The sequence below is a fragment of the Somniosus microcephalus genome, unplaced genomic scaffold (genome assembly GCF_052327205.1).
Source record: "Somniosus microcephalus isolate GS21.2 unplaced genomic scaffold, FLI_Smic_1.0 unresolved_chr9, whole genome shotgun sequence".
In the NCBI taxonomy this organism is placed as follows: Eukaryota; Metazoa; Chordata; class Chondrichthyes; order Squaliformes; family Somniosidae; genus Somniosus; species Somniosus microcephalus.
In genome coordinates, this window is record NW_028225187.1 from 19,247,003 (window position 1) to 19,257,687 (window position 10,685).

Genomic DNA, 10,685 nt, shown 5'->3' on the forward strand with positions numbered 1-10,685 from the left:
TGCGGGCATGGACTGCTTCATTATCTGAGGAGTTGCGAATGGCGCTGAACACTGTGCAGTCATCAGCGAATATCCCCACTTCTGACGTTATGTTGGAGGGAAGGTCATTGATGAAGCAGCTGAAGATGGTTGGGCCTTGGACACTGCCCTGAGGAACTCCTGCAGCGATGTCCTGGGGCTGTCATGATTGACCATCAATCACCACAACCATCTTCCTTTGCGCTTGATATGATTCTAAGCAGTAGCGAGATTTACCCCCCTTCGCAGATAGCTGAAGGCACGACCGCCATTGGTGGAGCGATGGAAATCGGTGATTCAGAGGAGGTCAGAATTAGAGGAGCGTCGAGATCCCAGAGGGTTGTAGGGTTGGAGGAGGTTGCAGAGATAGGGAGGGGGCGAGGAGCCATGGAGGGATTTGAACAGGAGGATGAGAATTGTAGGGACTGGAGGAGGTTACAGAGATAGGGAGGGGCGAGGGCCATGGAGGGATTTGAACAGGAGGATGAGAATTGTAGGACTGGAGGAGGTTACAGAGATAGGGAGGGGGCGAGGGCCATGGAGGGATTTGAACAGGAGGATGAGAATTGTAGGACTGGAGGAGGTTACAGAGATAGGGAGGGGCGAGGGCCATGGAGGGATTTGAACAGGAGGATGAGAATTGTAGGGCTGGAGGAGGTTACAGAGATAGGGAGGGGGCGAGGGCCATGAAGGGATTTGAACAGGAGGATGAGAATTGTAGGGCTGGAGGAAGTTACAGAGATAGGGAGGGGGCGAGGGCCATGGATGGATTTGAACAGGAGGATGAGAATTGTAGGGGCTGGAGGAGGTTACAGAGATAGGGAGGGGCGAGGGCCATGGAGGGATTTGAACAGGAGGATGAGAATTGTAGGACTGGAGGAGGTTACAGAGATAGGGAGGGGGCGAGGGCCATGGAGGGATTTGAACAGGAGGATGAGAATTGTAGGACTGGAGGAGGTTACAGAGATAGGGAGGGGCGAGGGCCATGGAGGGATTTGAACAGGAGGATGAGAATTGTAGGGCTGGAGGAGGTTACAGAGATAGGGAGGGGGCGAGGGCCATGAAGGGATTTGAACAGGAGGATGAGAATTGTAGGGCTGGAGGAAGTTACAGAGATAGGGAGGGGGCGAGGGCCATGGATGGATTTGAACAGGAGGATGAGAATTGTAGGGGCTGGAGGAGGTTACAGAGATAGGGAGGGGGCGAGGGCCATGGATAGATTTGAACAGGAGGATGAGAATTGTAGGGGCTGGAGGAGGTTACAGAGATAGGGAGGGGGCGAGGGGCCATGGAGGGATTTGAACAGGAGGATGAGAATTGTAGAGGCTGGAGGAGGTTACTGAGATAGGGAGGGGGCGAGGGCCATGGAGGGGTTTGAACAGGAGGATGAGAATTGTAGAGCTGGAGGAGGCTACAGAGATAGGGAGGGGACGAGGGGCCATGGAGCGATTTGAACAGGAGGATGAGAATTTTTGGGGCTGGAGGAGGTTACAGAGATAGGGAGGGGCGAGGGCCATGGAGGGCTTTGAACAGGAGGATGAGAATTGTAGCGGCTGGAGGAGGTTACAGAGAAAGGATGGGGCGAGGGCCATGGAGGGATTTGAACAGGAGGATAACAATTGTAGGACTGGAGGAGGTTACAGAGATAGGGAGGGGGCGAGGGGCCATGGAGGGATTTGAACAGGAGGATGAAAATTGTAGGGGCTGGAGGAGGTTACAAAGATAGGGAGAGGGCGAGGGCCATGGAGGGCTTTGAACAGGAGGATGAGAATTGTAGGGGCTGCAGGATGTTACAGAGATAGGGAGGGGGCGAGGGGCCATGGAGGGATTTGAACAGGAGGATGAGAATTGTAGGGGCTGGAGGAGGTTACAGAGATAGGGAGGGGGCGAGGGCCACGGAGAGATTTGAACAGGAGGATCAGAATTGTAGGGGCTGGAGGAGGTTACAGAGATAGGGAGGGGGCGAGGGGCCATGGAGGGATTTGAACAGGAGGATGAAAATTGTAGGGGCTGGGGGAGTTTACAGAGATAGGGAGGGGGCGAGGGGCCATGGAGGGATTTGAACAGCAGGGTTAGAATTGTAGGGCTGGAGGAGTTTACACAGATAGGGAAGCGGCGAGGGGCCATGGAGGGATATGAACAGGAGGATGAGAATTGTAGGGGCTGGAGGAGGTTACAGTGATAGGGAGGGGCAAGGGCCATGGAGGGATTTGAACAGGATAAGAATTGTAGGGGCTGTAGGAGGTTATAGAGATAGGGAGGGGCGAGGGGCCATGGAGGGATTTGAACAGGAGGATGAGAGTTGTAGGGCTGGAGGAGGTTACAGTGATAGGGAGGGGCGAGGGCCATGGAGGGGTTTGAAAAGGAGGATGAGAATTGTAGGGGCTGGAGGAGGTTACAGAGATAGTGAGGGTCGAGGGACATGGAGGGGTTTGAACAGGAGGATGAGAATTGTAGAGTTGGAGGAGGCTACAGAGATAGGGAGGGGACGAGGGGCCATGGAGTGATTTGAACAGGAGGATGAGAAATGTTGGGGCTGGAGGAGGTAACAGAGATAGGGAGGGGCGAGGGCCATGGGGAGATTTGAACAGGAGGATGAGAATTGTAGGGGCTGGAGGAGGTTACAGTGATAGGGAGGGGCGAGGGCCATGGAGGGGTTTGAAAAGGAGGATGAGAATTGTAGGAGCTGGAGGAGGTTACAGAGATAGGGAGGGGGCGAGAGCCATGGAGGAATTTGAACAGGAGGATGAGAATTGTAGGGGCTGGAGGAGGTTGCAGAGATAGGGAGGTGGCGAGGGACATGAAGGGGTTTGAACAGGAGGATGAGAATTGTAGGGACTGGAGGAGGATACAGAGATAGGGAGGGGGCGAGGGGCCATAGGGATTTGAACAGGAGGATGAGAATTGTAGGGGCTGGAGGAGGTTACAGAGATAGGGAGGGGGCGAGGGCCATGGAGTGTTTTGAACAGGAGGATGAGAATTGTAGGGGCTGGAGGAGGTTACAGAGATAGGGCGGGGGCGAGGGGCCATGGAGAGATTGAACAGGAGGATGAGAATTGTCGGGGCTGGAGGAGGTTACAGTGATAGGGAGGGGGCGAGGGCCATGGAGGGATTTGAACAGGAGGATGAGAATTGTAGGGCTGGAGGAGGTTACAGAGATAGGGAGGGGGCGAGGGCCGTGGAGGGATTTGAACAGGAGAATGAGGATTGTATTGGCTGGAGGAGGTTACAGAGATAGGGAGGGGGGCGAGGGCCGTGGAGGGATTTGAACAGGAGGATGAGAATTGTAGGTGCTGGAGGAGGTTGCAGAGATAGGGATGTGGTGAGGGCCATGGAGGGATTTGAACAGGAGGATGAGAATTGTAGGGGCTGGAGGAGGTTACAGAGATAGGGAGGGGGCGAGGGCCATGGAGGGATTTGAACAGGAGGATGAGAATTGTTGGGGCTGGAGGAGGTTACAGAGATAGGGAGGGGGCGAGGGCCATGGAGGGATTTGAACAGGAGGATGAGAATTGTAGGGGCTGGAGGAGGTTACAGAGATAGGGAGGGGGCGAGGGCCATGGAGGGATTTGAACAGGAGGATGAGAATTGTTGGGGCTGGAGCAGGTTACAGAGATAGGGAGGGGGCGAGGGGTCTTGGAGGGATTTGAACAGGAGGATGAGAATTGTAGGGGCTGGAGGAGGTTACAGAGATAGGGAGGGGGCGAGGGGCCATGGAGGGATTTGAACAGGAGGATGAGAATTGTAGGGCCTGGAGGAGGTTACAGAGATAGGGAGAGGGCGAGGGGCCATGGAGGGATTTGAACAGGAGGATGAGAATTGTAGGGCTGGAGGAGGTTACTGAGATAGGGAGGGGGTGAGGGCCATGGAGGGATTTGAGCAGGAGGATGAGAATTGTATTGGCTGGAGGAGGTTACAGAGATAGGGAGGGGGCGAGGGCCATGGAGGGATTTGAACAGGAGGATGAGAATTGTAGGGGCTGGAGGAGGTTACAGAGATAGGGAGGGGGCGAGGGGCCATGGAGGGATTTGAACAGGAGGATGAGAATTGTAGGGGCTGGAGGAGGTTACAGAGATAGGAAGGTGGTGAGGGGCCATGGAGAGAAATCCCACAGCCAGAGACGAGGGAGAAATCGAAGCCCGTGAGTGAATGTGCCAGCTGGACCTGTGAGCTGCCAAGACATGCCTCTGGCAGGACCCCAACCTACACAGGGAGAGTGCCCAGCTCATTCCGACAGCGATATCACCCTTTATCTGTCAGCACTGACGCAGCGGCGTGGGCTGGGTCTGGAAGACGTGACTCAGGGGGCAGGCGAGGGCTGGTCAGTGAGGTGAGGAGACGTATTTAGAGCCCGCTTTGCTCCGAGCTGAGTCGGGACGCACTGAGTCGAATGTGTGGGCTTAGACTGATGACACCGGTCTTCGGAACGCTTAACAGAACTTTCCATGACCCATTTGTGACGGCGGTGTACAGTACCGTAAAATACAGCACAGCTGTCACACGTCGGGAGTCACAGGCCCGTAGACCAGAAGCAAATAAGGTCGAGTTCGCTTGCTACCATTCTGGCAGTCCATAATACGCTCCTCCACCAGACTCTTCTTCTCGGACCGTCCCTCGGAACCGACGATGACTCGCTTCCACATTAAAAATGAGCTCGCAGGTGACTGATGAGTCCAATGCCGGGCCTACAGTCTCTGTCACATGTGGGGCAGACGGTGGTTGAAGGGGGCGGGTGGGTGGGGTGCTTGGGTTGACGTGCGCTTGTCTTCTGTTTGCTCCCGGTGAAGAGACTCGAGGTGTTCGCCGCCTTCCCGGATGCTTCTCCTCCACTTTGTGCTCTGGTCTTGGGCCGGGGATTCCCAGGTGTCGGTGGGGGATGTTGCACTTTTTCAAGGAGGCTTTGAGGGTGTCCTCGAAGCGTTTCCTCTGCCCACCTGGGGCTCTCTTGCCGTGCCGGAGCTCCAAGTAGAGCGCTTGTTTTGGGAGTCTTGTATCGGGCATGCGGACAATGTGACCCGTCCATCGGAGCTGATTGAGCCTGGTCAGAGCTTCGATGCTGGGGGTGTTGGCCTGAGCGAGAACACTGACGTTGGTGCGCCTATCCTGCCAATGGATTTGCAGGATCTTGCAGAGGCAGCATTGGTGGTACCTCTCCAGTGCTTTGAGGTGCCTGCTGTACATGGTCCATGTCTCTGAGGCATACAGCAGGGCGGGTATCACTGCTGCCCTGTAGACCATGAGCTTAGTGCCAGGTTTGAGGTCCTGGTCTTCAAACACTCTCTTCCTCAGGCGACCGAAGGCTGCACTGGCACACTGAAGGCGATGTTGCACTTCGTCGTCGACCTCTGCCCAGACTAGTGATCGAGTGACTAGTGGATCGCGAGTGGAGTTCGGGGCCAGCGATCGCGAGAATCTCAGTGCTAATTTGATCCTGTGAGAGACAATGGCCCAGAACTTCGGGTCCCCACGGGTGAGTATGCGCTGGGTACTCACGCCTAGGCCCAACGCAAGTGCCGGTTTCGTGCACGCACTGCGCATGCGCGGGAAACCGGAACTTCCATTCCCTTAAAGGAAGGGGGTCACAGGTCGAACGCGTGCGCCGGAGAGGCGGGCCGTCGGGTCGAAGGACTTGGAGGGGTCGAGATGTCCGGTGTTCAGGTGAGTGATGGGTGCATGAGTGCAGAGGTAAGTGTGTTTGGTGTGTGTAAAGTGTTTAAATAAGTTTTACTTACCTTTTCAGCCTTCCTTCCTTTCGGTTCCGGGAGTCCCTCATCTCACCGGCACAGAAAGCAGAATGGCTGCGAACTGTCAAAAGTGACAGCCTTCATCTTTCTGTGCCGGTGAGATTTCCTACTGAGTCTGTGGAGAAGGACTCATGTTAGAAGTAAGACTGTCAGTGTTTGACAGCTTCAAAGAGCTGTCAAACGTTGATATTTCATCTGTCAAAACCTCTTGACAGATGAAATTTCAGTCTGTGATGTCACCTGTTGCCAGGTGGCCCTTAATTGGCCTGGATTATGGGGCTCAAGTCCTAGAGTATAGAAACATAGAAGATAGGAGTAGGAGTAGGCCATTCGGCCCCTCGAGCCTGCTCCGCCATTCAATGCGATCATGGCTGATCATCCAAATTCAGTACCCGGACCCTGCTTTCTCCCCATACCCCTTGATCCCTTTAGCCTTAAGAAATATATCCAACTCCTTCTTGAATATATTTAATGTATTGGCCTCTACTGCCTTCTGTGGTAGAGAATTCCACAGGTTCACCACTCTCTGGGTGAAGAAATTCCTCCTAATTTCTGTCCTAAATGGCTTACCCCTTTATCCTTAGACTGTGACCCCTGGTTCTGGACTCCCCGACCATCGGGAACATCCTTCCTGCATCTAGTCTGTCCAGTCCTGTCAGAATTTTATAAGTTTCAATGAGATCCCCTCTCATTCTTCTAAAGTCCAGCGAGTACAAGCCCAATCGACCCAATCTCTCCTCATACATCATTCCTGCCATCCCAGGTATCAGTCTGGTGAATCTTCGCTGCACTCCCTCCATGGCAAGAACATCCTTCCTCAGATAAGGCGACCAAAACTGCACACAATACTCAAGATGTAGTCTCACCAAGGCCCTGTACAACTGCAGCAAGATATCCTTGATGCTGTACTCGAATCCTCTCGCTACAAAGGCCAACATACCATTTGCCTTCTTAACCGCCTGCTGCACCTGCATGCTTACCTTCAGCGACTGGTGCACAAGGACACCCAGGTCTTGCTGCACTTTCCCTTCTCCCAATCTATTGCCATTCAGATAAGAATCTGCCTTCCTGTTTATGCCACCAAAGTGGATAACCTCACATTTATCCATGTTATATTGCATCTGCCATGCATCTGCCCAATCACCCAACCTGTCCAAATCATACTGGAGTTTCTCGGCATCCTCCTCACAGCACACATGTCCACCCAGCTTTGTGTCGTCTGCAAATTTGGAGATATTATTACATCTAGTTCCTTTGTCTAGATCATTAATATATATTGTGAATAGCTGGGGTCCAAGGACCGATCCCTGCGGTACCCCACTAGTCACTGCCTGCCACTCGGAAAAAGACCCGTTTATTCCAACTCTTTGCTTCCTGTCTGCCAACCAGTTCTCTATCCAAGTCAGTACCTTGCCCCCAATCCCATGTGTCTTAACTTTACACGCTAATCTCTTATGCGGGACCTTATCGAAAGCCTTCTGAAAGTCCAAATACACCACATCCACTGGTTCTCCCTTATCTATTCTACCAGTTACATCCTCAAAAAATTCCAGTAGATTAGTCAAGCCCGATTTACCTTTTGTAAATCCATGTTGACTTTGTCCGATCCTGTCACTGTTTTCCAAGTGCTCTGCTATTACATCTTTTATAATGGACTCCAGCATTTTCCCCACTACCGATGTCAGGCTTACCGGTCTGTAATTCCCTGTTTTCTCTCTACCACCTTTTTTGAACAGTGGGGTAACATTAGCTACCCGCTAATCCATGTGTACTGTTCCAGAGTCTATCGACTCTGGCCAATTGGGAGGGGTGAAAGGTCAACTTTTGAGGAGAATGTTCAATTGGGAAGGGTGAAAGGTCAATTTTTGAGGAGAACAGTCAATTGGGAGGGGTGGAAGGTCAATTTTTAAGGGGAATGGTGAATTGGGAAGGGTGAAAAGTCAATTTTTTGAGGGGAATGGTCAATGGGGAGGGGTGGAAGGTCACTTTTTGAGTGGAATGGCCAATTGGGAGGGGTGAAAGGTCAACTTTTGAGGAGAATGTTCAATTGGGAAGGGTGAAAGGTCAGTTTTTGAGGAGAATAGTCAATTGGGAGGGGTGGAAGGTCAATTTTTAAGGGGAATGGTCAATTGGGAAGGGTGAAAAGTCAATTTTTGAGGGGAATGGTCAATGGAGACGGGTGAAAAGTCAATTTTTCAGGGTAATGTCCAATTGGGAGGGGTGAAAGGTCAATGTTTGAGCGGGATGGCCAGTTGGGAGGGGTGAAAGGTCAATTTTTGAGAATGGTCAATTGAGAAGGGTGAAAGGTCAATTTTTGAGGAGAATGGTCAATTGGGAGGTGTTTAAGGTCAATTTTTGAGGGGAAAGGCTAGGAGGGAGTGGTGAAAGGTCAATTTTTGAGGGGACTGGTCAATTGGGAGGTGTGAGAGGTAATTGTTTGAGGAGAATAGTCAATTAGATGGGGCGGAAGGTCAATTTTTAAGGGGAATGGTTAATTGGGAGGGGTGAAAGGTCAATTTTTAAGGGGAATGGTCAATTGGGAAGGATGAAAGGTCAATTTTTGAAGAGAATGGTCGATGGGGAGGGGTGAACAGTCAATGTTTGAGGGGACTGGCCAATTGGGAGGTGTGAAAGGTCACTTTTTGAGGGGAACAGCCAACTGGGAGGGGTGAAAGGTCATTTTTTGAGGAGAATTGTCAATTGGGAGGGGTGAAAGGTCAATATTTGAGCAGAATGGTCAATTGGGAAGGGTGGAAAGGTCATTTTTTGAGGGGGGAATGGTCAATGGGGAGCGTGAAAGGTCAATTCTTGAGGAGAATGGTCAATTGGGAAGGGTGAAGGTCATTGTTTGAGGGGGGAATGGTCAATGGGGCCGCGGCCCCAGACTTACCGTCCCGTCGCCCCGCGGCTGTCGCCTGATTGGTGCAAACGAACCGTCGCTCAAAATCCCCGCAGCCCAATTGGTCAGAACGGCCGTCGATCAGCTGAAAGCACCCGCCCTCCCCTCCTCCCATCCGCGACATGCCCCCTAGAACCTGCTTCTCTTTCGCGATTGGTCGGATCTCCACGTCAATCTGACGGAACCGCCTTGCGACTCCCGGACCCCCCGCCCCTACGAGGCCTGATTGGCGCACAAGCACGTCAATCACACCCAACCCTGAAAGCGATTGGTCGCCTGACCGCAGCGCGCGCGCCCGCCCGCCCGCCACCAAAACGACCCGCCTTTGAATCTGATTGGCTAGGCCAGACGCCCCCCCGCCCCCTTAACCTCGCACCCGCCTCTGTTCTCTCCTGATAGGGCAAGCCGGTTGACCGACGGCGGCTCCAGCCAATAGGGAGACCGGAGGGGGGGGAGGAGAGAGGCTGAGCGCGCGGTTGCCAGGCGCCGCAGTTTTGGGCCAGGCTCGCGCGAGCCGAGTGGACGCGAGCGGGCCAATCAGCGGGCCGCTTCAACGTCGCCCCCACCGCGTCCGCGCCTCATTCGCCCCGCGGACGCCGGAGGAGGAGGAGGTTGTTTAGCCGCTGGAGCAGCAGCAGCAGCAGCAGCAGCAGCCGGCGGGGTAGTAGTGGCCAGCGCAGCCGGGCTGAGGGGCGCTGCGGCCCGGCCAGGGGAGGCGGGGGGGAGCCGAGGCCGCACGGTCCAATGGGGAGAAAGCAGCAGGAGGGGTTGAAGGCTGATGGGGGGAGATAGGGAGCGAGGGGCAACGTCGAGTCCCCAATTTCCCAGCCCTGTTGCATTTTATCTTTGCAAATTTCCTCCTTGCCCCAGTTTTGCAAATTTCCCACCCTTCTCCTCCCCAATTTTAATTCATAATTTTGCAAGTATCCTCTCTGCAATTTGAATCAAGGAATTTGCAAATTTCCTCTATTCCCTAGTTTTAATTAATATATTTGCAAATTTCCCCTCTCCAATTTTAATTGATTCATTTGCAAGATTCTCCCCAATTTTAATTGATTCATTTGCAAGATTCTCCCCAATTTTAATTGATTCATTTGCAAGATTCTCCCCAATTTGAATTGATTTATTTGCAAGATTCTCCCCAATTTGAATTGATTTATTTGCAAGATTCTCCCCAATTTGAATTGATTTATTTGCAAGATTCTCCACAATTTGAATTGATTTATTTGCAAGATTCTCCCCAATTTGAATTGATTTATTTGCAAGATTCTCCCCAATTTGAATTGATTTATTTGCAAGATTCTCCCCAATTTGAATTGATTTATTTGCAAGATTCTCCCCAATTTGAATTGATTTATTTGCAAGATTCTCCCCAATTTGAATTGATTTATTTGCAAGATTCTCCCCCTTGCCCCAATTTTAATTAATTCATTTGCAGGATTTCCTTCCTCTCCAATTTCAATTAATTTATTTGCAGGAACAGCTCAGTAATGCATAATTTCCCCTCTGCCCCATCAGCGCTCTCTCTCTTCAGGCTGTTTTTTGTTACAGATTTACTTGTTGGATATTTTACATGCAAATTATCATTGCAGGTGGACAATTTCTTGATCCTCTCGCCCTCCTCTGCTCCCTCGTCCCCTCTCGCCCTCCTCTGCTCCCTCGTCCCCTCTCGCCCTCCTCTGCTCCCTCGTCCCCTCTCGCCCTCCTCTGCTCCCTCGTCCCCTCTCGCCCTCCTCTGCTCCCTCGTCCCCCCCTCTCGCCCTCCTCACCTCCCTTGTTCCCCCCCTCTCGCCCTCCTCTCCTCCCTCCTCTCCTCCCTCGTCCTCTCGCCCCCCCCTCTCGCCCTCCTCTCTCCCTCCTGGTCCCCCCTCTCGCCCTCCTCTCCTCCCTCCTGGTCCCCCCTCTAGCCCTCCTCTCCTCCCTCCTGGTCCCCCCTCTCGCCCTCCTCTCCTCCCTCCTGGTCCCCCCTCTCGCCCTCCTCTCCTCCCTCCTGGTCCCCCCTCTCGCCCTCCTCTTCTCTCTCT

General features: G+C 52.9%; 1 protein-coding gene across 1 annotated transcript in view; it reads left to right on the forward strand.

Annotated features, from left to right (window-relative positions):
• The first annotated feature begins 9,230 nt into the window (after nucleotides 1-9,230).
• LOC147084861 (myosin-10-like) overlaps nucleotides 9,231-10,685 on the forward strand; it is a 90,045-nt gene continuing 88,590 nt past the window's right edge. The window contains exon 1 of the mRNA XM_085979572.1: nucleotides 9,231-9,322. The gene's annotated coding sequence lies outside the window, so the exon portion shown is untranslated. The remainder of the gene's footprint in view (nucleotides 9,323-10,685) is intronic.